Source organism: Temnothorax curvispinosus, unplaced genomic scaffold (genome assembly GCF_003070985.1).
Source record: "Temnothorax curvispinosus isolate PA1 unplaced genomic scaffold, ASM307098v1 QBEX01018473.1, whole genome shotgun sequence".
Classification (NCBI taxonomy): Eukaryota; Metazoa; Arthropoda; class Insecta; order Hymenoptera; family Formicidae; genus Temnothorax; species Temnothorax curvispinosus.
Window position 1 is genome coordinate 125,936 of NW_020228253.1, and position 12,286 is coordinate 138,221.

The 12,286-nt window shown below is 40.0% G+C and overlaps 1 protein-coding gene across 2 annotated transcripts in view; it reads right to left on the minus strand.

Moving 5' to 3' along the window:
- Window positions 1-12,286, minus strand: part of LOC112468441 (neuroligin-4, X-linked) — a 149,283-nt gene that overhangs the window by 45,850 nt on the left and 91,147 nt on the right. The gene's annotated exons all lie outside the window — the stretch shown is intronic.

The window sequence follows — 12,286 nt, forward strand, 5'->3', positions numbered from 1 at the left end:
ACGCTCCGCGGGTTAAACTGGCAATTTTTCTATTTTACTGACCCCAACGAAGCACCGGTGTCGACGAGTGATTCAGAAGGCGCATGTTTCTGTGTCCGGAGGAAAAAAAATCACTCTTGAAACTACGAAGTGGGCGATACTGGACCTCCTCCCCCAAATTAAAGATGTTTAAAATCTGAGAAATCTGTGGGTCTTGACAACCGTGAAATGTTCAAACCGTGTTATAAAGATCTTCGTCTGTTTTTCTTTCCGATTTATGAAAGTATAATTTTTAAGCTCGTATTATAAGCGAACGCACGTCATTTTGATGAAAATACAACTTCCGAGGGTATTGTGACATGCATAATATTAAATCCTCTTCAGCGCAGGATATTACAGAAGCTACTATTGCGTAGGAACATCGAGGTTGTAATATTCTCTTCGCAAACTGTGCTTTTCCTGCAGTTTTCGTCCCGGCGGCCCGGACAATATTATTCTTTGCTGATTTAAACGGGATGTCAAACAGGGTGGGATATCCTTCGCCGATGAGCTTCGCGGGGATAACGAAGAAGATGGACGGCGCGAGCTATTTCAGTCTCCTTCCTTCCCCCCTCCCCCCTATTCTGTTCGTATAAACTTCCGTAATTTAAAATATGGCGACGGCGAAGTCCTTGAGCGATCGCTTCTTGTTTATTCAACGGAGAAACGAATCTCGTAGAATAGCGATCGGTTCTCTCGGCGGGATATGGACTTGGCGGGACTTTCACTATTTTAATTAAACTTATTGATGATCCTTTTTGCTCGTCGCTAGACCGCGTTATCTTTCGCGTGTTTGCAAGACTCTTCACCGGCGCGTTTTCTTCCAAGTTGCAAGGATGTAATTAATCTTCTTGACTTCCCTAAGATCGTCCCTACGTTGATCCGACCGCAAAAGGGATCGATGGGAGAACCACTTTTTGCCGGGTGCGCCTTCGGCAATCGTTTGCACTTCAGTAGCGACCATCATTAAGGACGATTGCTCTAAGGAGGGGTTGAATCAAGCATTTAACGCTTTTTCTCGCCCCCTTAATGCTGAAATCTCATGCCGGCAAAAACGAAATAATACTAAGGAATGAAATCACAGCGGAATTAATCTGACTATAAAACAGCGGCCGTAAAGCATACTTATTATCGCGAGTTTGATCTATGAAGAATTTAATAGCTAAAGTTTTGAAAATAAAATTTATGAGGGGGCGGAAAAAGTAAGATTGCAGTTAAACTAGTCACATTTACGAAGTAATTTGTACATGACACTTGGTGGTAAGCCGGTCGAATGTATGAAGGATTAAGAGGCTGAAATCTTGATGCCGCGGGAGCAAAATGGCGCGCGGCTCGAGAAGGGCATGAGGCCATGTATACCTACGTGAGCCGGATAAATGTTGAAGGTACCGCGGCGGTTCCGCTTTACGTCCGGAATGATGTCTATCCGCCATTTGCCGATGGGTTGCTTGCTGCACTCGAGAGCGCGCGGAGCGATCGTAAGGCAGGCAGACGCTCCGTCGGTCGGTTCGTAAGCAGACGCTCCATCGATTCCGTCGAGTACTTTGACTTTAATTGACATCGGCTCGATCATACGAACGGAATCCTTTTCCAATATTGAATTTGCGACGTTCACCGCGCGCGCGCGAACGTCAATAATACGTGTGCAATTTAACTTTACAAATAGGCCGAAGTTGAGGAATACTGTTCCAATGGGAATATGTTCCTAGCGTTCGCCCCATGTGACATCTCCGAGAGAGCTCTGAGATGTGTGAAGATGTTCCGAAATTCTTGGAGAGAATAAAATTATCTAAGCAAGATATGAATTGCACTTTGTGCGCTATTAAATTTGTCGGAAAAAAGTAACATGAGGGCATTTCTGATGCTATCCCAATGGGAAATATTCCTAACAGCATTCACATGATACATATGTAGATTGGTTCTAAAATGCTGAAGGCATTTTAAGGTTGTAGAATTTTTTATGATTATTATATTTAGAATAACAATTTTTCGAAATTGTAAATAATTGCAAAAGTAATTTATAATAAGTAATAATTAATAAGTGAAACAAGATCGTTATAACATGCAATCAATTAGAGAGAAAAATGTCATTTATGATCCAGACCTGGAGCTTAGTAGCCTAATATAATAATAATAATAATAATAATATAATAATAATATTGTGTGAATATTGTATACTTTTTTTTCGAACTCAGTGAACTGTGCGCCGACTTTTTGTCGGTCTTTAAAACACAGCTCCTAGTTGGAACAGTAAATCGATAATTGATTTAAATTTTGATGCTAATAAGCATCTTTATTAAATCAGCGTAAAAAATTTATTGCGAAAAGTATCATTCTCCCTAGTTCCGTGACGGGCGTCTTATTAATTTACATTAATAATTTACGGGGATTGCATATTATTAAATTTTTAACAGAAAAAGTTATATTATTAAAATATGCTATTAGCCTTAAAAGACACCCTGTAGATCGTACTCTCATCTGAGAAAGAGGGAGGGAGGGAGAGAGAGAGAGCGAGAGAGAGAAGATGGCGGCTAATAAATTATTTAATTTAGGCGATTCGAGGGCAAGCGCCATAGCGGTGGTTCGAGAGAGAGGGGCTAATCAGGGTCGGACGTATGGCACCTCCCTTGGCATGTACGCATGAAATTTATGCCACTCGTATAGCAAGCGAAAGGGTGCGGACGTGCGAGAAGACAGAAAGGACGAGGAACGAAAGGAGGGGGGGGAGAGAGTCCCTTGAGCCTCTTAATTCCTTCAATTTCGTAGCTTCTGCAAGAGTAATTGCGTCAGATTGCTCGGAATTAGCGGATCATAAAAGTTTCAGGACGCTATAATTATGATAAAAAAGTGGGACATTTTGTCCCTGGGACGTTTGGACAAGAATGCGACTAGTTGAGTTATACTGCTTCGATTTTCAGCGAAGACAAATGGAACGGCAGCGAGAGGATGAGGAATGAGGGACGTTCAAATACGGGATGTCCTGATGAAGCGTGATAGAAAGGATCGATATGGAAGGATATAACACACACAGTTGGATGTCTCACGACCTGGAAGATTTATGTGCGGCTTAATTTGCGATTCGAGATTAGTAAAAGAAATGATGACTGAAAGTTGTGATTTATACATATATAATTCAACGCGATAAGAAATATAAAATGTACATTGTTTTAAAGCGTTTAAAAGTTATTCTAGAAATATTTTACATTAACGCTGTTTTCAAAAATTTTGTTTTAAAAATGTTTTGCGCGTATAAAGGAAGAGAGTTTTTTAAAAATATGGGGTGACATATCATTTTCAGGAGGTAACATTTTTTTTGCGGGACGGTGAAATTAGTACATCTTTTTGCCGTCACGCGAGCTGGGAATAGCATCGCCATTGCTTGATAAATAACAGCAGGATGACGATGACGATTACAAAAGAGGGCATCGTGTTCGCAGCCGGCGCGGATCAGTTTTTGTCCGAAGTTTACCCTATAAAATTAGATCGGAACAAACAATTAATTACGAGCGGAGCGCAAGACAACGGCGATCTATTAAAGATCCGAATCTTTTACTTGTCATTTATATATCTTATCTCAGGAATTTGCTTACTAAGAAGGATTTGATAAATTGGCCGATGCGCGTGGAGAATTATTCGCGCCACCGCCGGTGATTTTTGCAAAGGGAAACATTTGCCCAAGGACGCGCCGCGCCGCTTCAAGGCTGAAGGTCGTAAAGCACCTCGTCGTCCACGTCAAGTTTTGAAAGTCACGACTGATAACGGATAATAGATAGCGGCATTGTGGCTGCAGGAAAATCGATTCCGTGCGCGATGGCCTCCTCAGGCGAAAGGGGAAACCGATGGAGATCCTTTCTGCAGTTTCCGAATGGACCGCTTCCGGCGAAATTTTTCAGAGAAGCTTCTCTCTCTCTCGTCGGAGAAATCTCTCTCCTCCGCCATTTCGCTCATTTTTCCTTCCCCGGATTCAACTTTATCACACGCGGTATTACTTTTCCCTTCCAACAGGAAATTAAATGAACGATTATGTATCTGTTACATATACTTATTACAGAAATTAAATGAACAATTAAATTTCTACTAAGATAATAATTATTTTAGTATAATAATTAGAATAAATATTATATAATTATTGTAATCATTATTATAATTATTACAATTATTATACAATCCGATAAAAATAAAATGGGATTTAGCATGTAATGTTAAGAACAGAAGCGCGTAATGTATAATTTGATAATTAAATTAATTAAAATTAATTCGAAATAGTTTAATAACATATTAAATTAAAGTGCAAACGAGTTTCATGTTATAACAAAATTTCACTTACTTAAATATACTTACAACTTTGTTGAAAAAAATTATGTAATTACGCCAGTTGTTAGACTGTGTTTCACCGCAATTTTCGCAACACCGTTCACGAAGTAAATTTGGATCATTTTTTTTTCTCTTTTTTTCTTTTTTTTTTTAACGAGTAGATTGTTCCGCGTATTCCTGCATTATGGCGGTTTTCGCCGTTTCATATTTCCGTTTTAATTAGCGCATGAAAACTGCGTTGCAACATTTTTAATTGGAAGTGTCAATAGCGAATGCGTGTATATACAATGTGTGTGGATGCGCATGTGTACATATTAAAAAAATAAACTTTAATTGTAAATAAGGAACTTTCCGTATCGGCCGATAAAATTCCAGGCGAATTTCAACGCCCTGTTTCGAGCTTCCGCTGGGCGTTACGGCTTACGGCTGTATAAACTGTATAAATTCCAATGAATTGTCTGGGCTCGATTGTTCCTTGCCAGATAATATTGTCACAAGCTGTGCTTTATATTGGTCAAAAGTACTTTTTTAATTTTTTAACCATGCCAATTGAAGAAATATCGCCTATAAATTGAAAAATTTATTAATAAAAACAGGATACATTATTGTGTTGCACGTGTTGTGGTATAAAAGAATGAAAAGATGTATATCATGTGAGTGAAAATTGACTTTCAATTGCAGCCAGCAGTAAAATAAATACAATCATGCACAATATATACTTTATCGTCCGATTTCAGAAAATTTTAAATTTAATTTTTGTGTTACAGTTGGGATTAATTAAATTCATACTAAATGCATATCACTATATGGTATATCGGGGCATTGCTCAGTTAAGCCCACATTGAAATTGGCGCATAATTAATGTATAATAATGATTATTATTCGTCCTCTGACAATATACGTGCGCGCGCTTAACGTGGCGCTGCTCCATTTATCAAGAGTTTTAATTAATTCCCTCGACTTTAAATGAGCTCTCAGATCGACGGAAATACGTGTCCTCGAGTTTGAGTGCTGTCAAAGCCAAGTTTCACAAGTGACGCACACGAGGTGCATCGCGCGCGCGAGCGCGGCGAGCGTCGTTATAATGGGCCACGAAGCGCGTCTCGCGCTGTATGCGACGATTGATGTAAAATTTCGGATTTCTGCCGGGGGATTAACAGAAGGGCGGAGAGGAAAGCAACGCGCGGCGAGAGTTACCCGGCGGAGTAAAATTTTGAGCGAAGATCAATTTCCCCCCGTAATTTCAAAGTGGAGCCTATTAAGTCTCAGAGATGCGTCTCCGGAGAGAGACGCTCAAAGGCCTGTGCCAACTATAAACACGAGATTGCCGCAACAAATTTGTAATCGGATAACACTTCGACATAATTGGCCCTGCCTTGCAGGAAGCAATCTCACTCCTGGCCCCCGGGAATCAATATCAACAACAGAAAAACGACAGCATAAGTTTAAAATCTCCTGATTTCTGTTTTTATTGAGTCCACGATATCCTATGTAACAATTAATAATACATAATTTAATATATGACAGAATATTAACTACTAAAAATGATTGGAATAAGTATATTACATACACTAAGAAAAAAGTGTTTGGTATATATTTGCGACTATAATTGTAGTGCATAATAAAATAATTATGATTAGGGTTCTTATTTTTATAGTTATTATTGCCATAATATTAATAAATATAACCTTATATGCATAGAACTTTCAGTTATGGTTATTTTTATCATATTTATGTAGTATTACATAAATCACAAGTTATAGCGTATAAAACCATGTATATGGTTGAATGAATGATGTTAATAACAATAATGTTGAAATAACAAGAAAATGCAGTTGGCACCAAAAATAACTAAAAATTATATCTAATAAAATTGTAGTAACTGCAACTATTTTTTCTCTCCGTGTGGCATATAGAAACATATGATAAATATATATATGAATGCGTATTTTATACAAATTGTACGAACATTACATCTTTTATTTCAAAATTTATTCAAAAGTTAGAGAATTCATACATGACCATTTTCTCCAAGATACTGAGTTATAGATACTATGAAGATCCTGAGTTTTTCCATTTCTTCCATATTTTGTATGTCTATAGAGAATCGATGGTTGCGCATTTACAGAATATGACGCGAGGTGGCAAAAGGATCTATCTAGCAGTTTCATGGAAAGAAAAGAATAAGGACCACAGACGACAACAGGAATAACGGGGAAAGAAAGATCTGTGGAAAGTGGAAATTCAGAGCCAAGGAGGCGGAAAAATGCAGCGGTACTGGGCGATCGACACGCTCTTAAGAAGATTACGGTGTCTTCTGGAATCCTCAAGGAGAAAGAACACACCGGAGAGGACAGATCAGAAAAGATTATACTTGTGGGAGTCAAAGAAACTCTGCGAGGAAGTCTATAGAATCTATAGATTCTTGGACACCACAATCACTTGACTTCTTGAATCCCATGATCTTTGTTAAATAGTTTAATTTTGGAAACATAACGTAAATCTGGTCGAGTCGCATCTTGAAACTGGAAAAAAATCTTTATCTTGAAGATTGAAAGCTAATTTGACGTTTTCCAGCCCTTTTTCTAATATTTTTGCGAGTTTGAGAATATTATTCTTAGAGATTATCTTCATAGTTTAACCCTTAAATGCCACACCTCTCAAGAATCTCGTAAATGACACATGGGGTCTAAAAGACCCCAGCATGAAAAATGTCTCCTTACTCATTGATTTTTTTACATTTAGTTATGAAAATTATTTTCAGTGTTATTCAAGGCTTATAAAAAAGAATAAAATGCTTATATTGTTAAAATTTCAATTTCAACATAGTACAAAAAATTAAGTAAACTGAGTACTGCTAAGTGTACAACCGGGTAGGTCAATCACTCAACTATCATCAATGGGAGCATGAGCTTCATTTTTGGGGGGAACATTTGAAAATATATCATTCTAAAGGGTCTGGGGTCCGCTGGACCTCGGGTGGCATTTAAGGGTTAATGAAGTAAAATACAATTTGTAAATTGTATTTTATGGTCTGTTTAATTTTTTTATTATTTAAATACGTTATGCTTTTTTATTGATGTTTTTTTTTCGATCATATGTTAAAATATTTTCCTGGATGGGAACAAAAAGGCTAAGATGGGCCGTGAGAGTGGTCAGGGTCTAATCTATTTCTGGGGGAATCGAAGAAACACTCGTCCGGAAGATTAAAGGGCCAAGACGCAAGATTGACATTTAGGAGATGCGGTGGATTCCTGAGGGGCGTTATCGACGTGATGAACGAGTATCGTGAAGAATTCAGTGTAAAGGAGTGAGAGGGAGGGAGGGAGGTGGTATACATGTGCGCCATGGAACCAACAATTCACGGGGTAGCGAGCGCGGCCCGACGTCTTTCCAGAAATACGTGTGGGAGTCCTGCATAGCGGTTCTCCGCAGTGAAATACGGTAGGCGAAAACCGCCATGTTGTTCTACGTGCTATCCTATTCTATTTATGTCTGAATATTCTAAAACATTGCGCTGCCCCGCACACATCCTGTCACTCTGTCGAGCTGCCTTCTGCCTGTCCCCTGACCGTCTCTCCAAACATTCGCCTGTCATTCCGGACATTTCGGAAAACACGGGGCTGTCAGTGAGCCTTATGCATTTATTGGCTCGTCTCAAGGATGACGAACAGCGACAGAACGACGCAATCATTTTGAAAAAGGACATTTTCTAAGAAATATTGAAGAATTATTGAAGAATTAAATAAACCGATTGGAACTATTAGTGACTATATAACCATTAGTGACTATATATCTAACTATTATATTTATTAGTGACTGTATAACCATTAGTGACTAAATAACTATTATAACTATTATATTAATTATATTAATAGTTTTACAATTATGTAGTTATAAATTGATAGAAAGGCCACTTATTATTTCGAGCAACGGAAGTAAAATTACAAAAAAAAAACACGTATTACTCTTTTCAGTAATATTTCTTCTAATCGCGAAAAGAGATAAAATCAAACGTTTGAAGACCTCCTCGGTTTTTCCGGTAAAACTGATTACGCAGGACAGAGACGTACTAAACAGTATGGCTTCTGACCAAGCAATCAAGATGATTTTCTCGGACCTTCGATATCTACTTTCTTGCCCGGAATCAACGGAAGCCTTGTTCGTTTCCACCCTTCACCCCCTCCCCCCCTCGAAAGCGTAATGTCGTCATAAAGGCGAGACGGGGATGATTGACCTGGAGTCACTCTCGTTCACTCTTGTTTGCGACTTAAGTCCAAAAATCGTTCTTCTCCGCAAAGAGACCCACATTTCTCCCTCCCTATCCCTATTTCCGTTTTCCCATCTCATCGGGATTATGTAATACTCGAAAAATTCCCGGGAAAATTGAGGGACGGGAAAATCATAAGATTGAGATTGCACAGCCATTATCGGGGCGATCGGCCAAAACGTCGTGGAATCTAATCGATAAAATAAAAAAAATTGAAATTTTAAAAAGTGATCTTTTTTCCGAAAATGTAAGAAGTATTTTTTTCATTAAAACTCTTAAAAACGGAAGTCGGGCTCTTCTTGACGTAACTCAAGGATTTTTTAAATATCTTTTAGATATCTTTAAATATATTCTTTTGTGAACTTCCGTCCTATTTGTTTGAAAAGTTTTATCTGTAAAAAGAAAAGTTTTCAAAGATCCTAAATTTCAACATTTAACTTCTTCATCATTACCGTTTAATAAATTTCCAGCTGAAGATCTTCCTTCAAATGAAGAGAACATAATCTTCCGTTGATGCAGTCACAAGGACTAGGTTGGTGTCTTCGTTGAAGGAGCAGAAGCCCGGAGATAATGTACGAGCTAATATAATATTCTTAGACGGGATGTGGTCGGTTGGATTCTATACCTCGTGGATTTAATGGCGGGAAACGTTTGCAGTCGCGACGGATGAATAATAATCGCGGCGCCATTACGGATTCTGTTCTCAATTTGGAGCGCAGGCCGAGTTTCCATCGAACGAGTACGCACCGGCGGGCGCGGTGCCGAGATTTTATAGAGCTCTCATTCCGCAGCCTTCTCGCGTAACTGGATAAAAAAATTCGCGAGCGCGGCGTTTTGATTTACGGAACTTTTTTCCCGGCAACGAACGGTGACGTACATATTTTACAGGCGTGCTTTGCGGCAAACGCTGTTACGAGTGCGTGAAACCTGATAACGGTGATGCATGAGACTTGTAATTTCTTTAAAAAAGTTGCCGAGTCTTTGAACCGGAGTGACCTTTCCCGTTCTTATGCAAAATTGACCTGGCGCTCGAGCTTTAGACTTTAGAGTATACCCTTTGTAAGTATTCGGCGCAACAACGATTCAATCCACACACCCTGTGCAAACTTGATTAAAAAATTCAATTTCAATTTTCCCAATTTTATTTACCCGATCATTTCAGTTCGTCAATTTTAGTTATCAAATAATATACGTGAGGGATTTTAGTAAAAAAATGTTCTCCTTCTTCTTCCAGCGCGGTGACCGTTTAACGTTCGTTGGCGATCATATTGGCTATCATGTCAGCCATTATCATGATTTTCCCGTGGAAGAATAATGAGACGGTTTCTCGTTGCCTTCTTCTAAAAAATTATTCCTCATAAATTATAAAAAAATGCACATTAGTGAGTAAAGTATCAATTTCTTCGTGCCTCAAAAAAATTTGTTATCTCGCACACCACCGTTGAATATTATCTTCTTCCATATATTTTAAGAGAAAATTGCAAATTTCCGCTTGTTACACTCGTTGCTCATCAATCGGAATTTATTATTACACACCTTGTTAGATCCTGTTTCCTTTACTACTCTCTCTCTCTCTCTCTCTCTTTCTCTCTCCTTGTTTCAAATTATAATCCCGGAACTTAAATTAAGCTTTTTAACTCAATCTCTCTCTTTCCCGGTGCGAAAGCAATTGCCTCGCTCATCAAACTTTCGGAGAACTGAACTAAACTAAAAATGCAAACAAAATCACCGCGTCCAGGGGCAGGAATATATATCCAAGGGAAGAGGACATCGGATTCTTCAAGTGTCCTGGAACATCCCGCCGCGCCGGTACTGCGAGGTTCAGTCGATGAAGGAACATCGCGATTTTATCCACTTCACGTTCGTGCGGTGCGGTACGTCGGACGCTCGAGAACAAAACAGGCCGAAGTTAACGGCGAGTTAGTCGACGGTTGAGCTGTTTCGGGACTCCGATTTGATATGGCTGGCTTCTCGTTCTGCCGGAGCTACTAACTAATATGTCAAGCCGTTTATCCTCCCTGCTTGTAACTCGGGACACGTATGTTCGGATCTTTCTCCTCCTCCGACTCCGCCACCGCCTCCTCCTCCTCCTCCTCTTTCTCCCCTCGCCCCCTTTTGCTCCTCCGATATCCTACAGCATCCAACCGCACCGCGTCACCTATCTCGCAGGCAGGAATTTTAGGGTATACCCGGTTTGCGGCAGCAGCGCGTTCGCACACTGCCGCCGTTCCGCCAACATGGCGTCGCGGTTTGATCGAATTAATTAGTTTCAATGGCTGATTGTTAGTTTTGAGTTTGAGCGAAAGTTTCGCGGAACAAATTGAAGAGCCGAGAGGGGCCAGTTAAGAAAGCAGCGAATTGAAAATTCCGCTAAATCCGCTAAGTATTGAAAATATATAATAATATTTAAGTTAGCTTGAATTTCAAATCAACTTTACCGGTACTTTTCCAAATATCCGAAAGAAAGACGTTTACTCGATTCCGGGACTTCGATAGAAACTCGACGAGAAACTTATTTAGCAAAATTTGCGCGTAACATTGAGAATAATAGCCTGGGAGAATAGAAAAATCGTCTCCGTGCGAAAACTTCGAGTGCGGAAAGACGGACTTAGACGCCGTTGAAGAAGGAAAGTGCGGTTGAAAGATGGCCGAGACGCTTTCTGTATTTCATCATTTGGTCTCGATACCGCGCGTCTCCGGCGATTCACTCGATAAAATAGCTTTCTCCCGGCGCAGCGCGGCGTTATTTACGCCTGATTTGCCGCGGCAATCTTCTCTCGCAGCGGGGAAAAGACGTCGCGGCGAATTGCGGCCGACGGTTCCCGCGCGGAATTGCTCATTCGCGATTTGCATATAAAGCTAACTGATTTATCGCGTCGAAACCTATAATCTCCCCGCCGATGAGTCATCCGGCCGTATTCTCCCGCCACATTTAGCGCCAAATGCGCGACCGTCTGATTCTCGCCTCATGTTCGCGTTCGACGTAATCTTTCAGTCCGATTAACAAAGCGATGAGATGATCGGATTTAGTAGTTAGCGTGTGCATGTAGCTGTTACTGATCGATGAGCCAACCAGCGTATTGAAGTTGAGTCGCTTTATAGACACGGGGAATCAATATAATCTATTCGAGGTTTGCTATTTTTTCAAAAGCGCAAATGTTTTTTATAGACTATTGCTGCGATTAGATTAGATCGAGAAAATAGATAGAGAAAATATATCGCCGGATAAAGTGGTAACGCTTTATGAAATCGCTGTTCTTTTTCTCTCGATTTAATTGAAATTACAATAAAGATAAGCAAGTCTTTTGGGGTTTTTCCGCCCTCAGTTCTCGGACTAATGGCGTTGAGTATATTTAAGGGTGTGTTTCGTAATCGACTTAGCTGCGCATAATGCGGCAAACGAAAATGCATGTTAGCGCTTCAGTGATGAACGTATCGGCGATGCCTACCGCAGCGTTGCCGGGATATATTTCACTTACATGGCCGCATCTCCTGTTTACCCCGCGTAAATCCCGCGTAACTGTCTGACGCAGCGATAACATCGTTATATGTTGACGATGTGTTCGAACCGCGCGCCGCCATCCACATTGTTTCCCGCCGAACACGTCATCTTCGTGTATCAGGGCTCTCGCGCGTCCCTTGGATACCGTCCAAGGTGTCGTTCGATTGATAATAATGACCGTA